General features: G+C 43.7%; 1 long non-coding RNA gene across 1 annotated transcript; it reads right to left on the minus strand.

The window, feature by feature from the left end:
- Positions 1-658: 658 nt before the first annotated feature.
- Positions 659-1,463, minus strand: LOC308586344. The gene is made up of 2 exons (XR_014007832.1): positions 1,317-1,463; positions 659-1,123 (listed from the first exon to the last, which is right to left on the minus strand). It is a non-coding gene; the product is annotated as an uncharacterized lncRNA (long non-coding RNA).
- Positions 1,464-2,098: the final 635 nt, after the last annotated feature.

Raw genomic sequence — 2,098 nt, forward strand, 5'->3', positions numbered from 1 at the left:
AAGAAAACTAAACATGCAGTGCCTCGGTTTTTAATTAGCTCATTATGTTTTGTGAAGTGCATTTTATACAATAGAGAATTAGGCAAGTTAACTGGACAAAGGGGGTGGCAGTCAGCTGAAGGGTTACACAGAGTAGAACCACTGAAATTCATGATTATAACTAAATTTGAACCATCAATTTCAGCGGGTCCGCCCTGAGTAAGACGTAGCTGGATATCACCCAGGGTTCCTCATTTTAGTCACTGGAGCATTAGCACAGTTGAAGGACCCATTTCAGTTGGGCAAAACCACTTTAGGTGATCATAGACAGGCCTGGTGGAGGTTGTAACCCAGGGAGCATTTTGAGGGCCAAATAGAGAGGGGTGGGGGTGGGTGCATTTGGCTTCCAGGCCTGAGGTCGTCCCCCCTCCCCACTTCCTCTATCTTTCTTGGGGAGCCGACTCCAAAAGGGTTGATCTAATCCCAGAACTAGCCATATCTGAAACAACGCTGTTTCTGTCTGTTTCCGGCTGCCTTAAGTCCTAATGTCAGTATTTGAAGAGTTTCCTGAGCATGTGAACTTTGACTATCACTGAATCAGAAACCATCATACATCCTGTTAAGCTCCTTAAGGGGAAGTCAGTTCCACTTAACTTTGCAAATGTGGAAATGTATGCAATCTCTCTCTCTCTCTCTCTCTCTCTCTCTCTCTCTCTCTCTCTCTCTCTCTCTCTGTTATAGGAAACCTGAGCACTTCTTCGGCATATTTTCAGAAGGCATTCATTACTTTTAGCAATGCATGTAAAACACCTAGAATTTCCATAGCGAGATTTCTGCACACGGGCCGTGCTGATCTCATGATCCGACTTCCTCGGCCACAGCTATTCTAACCATCCTTTGCACCAGCAACGTCTAGGAGCAGATGCAGAACACCCAATTACAGACGAAGCAACTCGCGTGTGTATTGCTGCCTTCCCAACCTGCTTCTTTAAATAGATCTGGGGAAGGCACACAGGTGACGAGTGGGCCCTCCAACCAACTGTCACCGCGTCAGTCCCGCTGATAGCTGTCGGCACGCTGCCAATTAGCAGTTTCTCAGCGCAGGCATTGTGCTCGGCTGCATTGGTTTGCCATCCTTGGTGAACTAAAACAAATGGGTAGTGACACGAGATCAGAATTACATACTATAGATTACAGTGCCCCGGAATCAATAGGCATAATCACAGGGCTTGCCGGTGTGCTACTGATTGCATTGACATTGCTGTTGCTGCTAGTGCAATTTGGGAAGTAATTGTAGTTTCGTGGGAGGGGAATAAAAAACTTAATCCACTTCATACCTATTGAGACACTCTGGTGGGATTCAGGTTCTTGGAAGCATTAAAAAGCACTCCTGTTGCTTAAGATACTTGTTCTTGCCGGCTAATTACGGTAAACCATGTTTTTTGTCCATTGTAAATGGACGTGCCTCTGATGTAGGTGTTCCTCTTTTTGCAGGCTGAAAATGAGAAGAATGCCAGTGTTACTCAGTGAATACATAAGCTTGGTATATGGTATATACCATGGGTAGGCAATCTAAGGCCCAGGGGCCAAGTGTGGCCCAATTGCCTTCTCAATCCGGCCCATGGATGGTCCGGGAATCAGCGTGTTTTTACATGAGTAGAATGTGTCCTTTTATTTAAAATGCATCTCTGGGTTATTTGTGGGGCCTGCCTGGTGTTTACACATGAGTAGAATGTGTGCGTTTATTTAAAATGCATCTCTGCGTTATTTGTGGGGCATAGGAATTCGTTCTCCCCCCCTAAAAAAAAAAATATAGTCTCACCCACCACATGGTTAGGATGGACCAAGAAAAGAGCACGAGTTACTGTGGCTGAACCTGATTCCGCTCCCCTGAACTTCCAAAACCTAATTTGGAAGTCCAGCAGAAAGAGTTGAAAGAGCCTTTTATCCACAGAGGAAGACTCTCTTCTTCTTTTTTTAAAAGATATGTATTGAAATTTTCAAAATGTTACAAAAAATAAAAAATAAAAAAGAAACAGAAGAAAGTACAAAATAAAAATAGTTGACAAAGTAGAAAAAAAAAACCCCTTCCCACCATATGAGTAAAGATCCAAAATAT

Source organism: Podarcis bocagei, assembly GCF_964188305.1.
Source record: "Podarcis bocagei genome assembly, chromosome: 4".
Taxonomy (NCBI): Eukaryota; Metazoa; Chordata; class Lepidosauria; order Squamata; family Lacertidae; genus Podarcis; species Podarcis bocagei.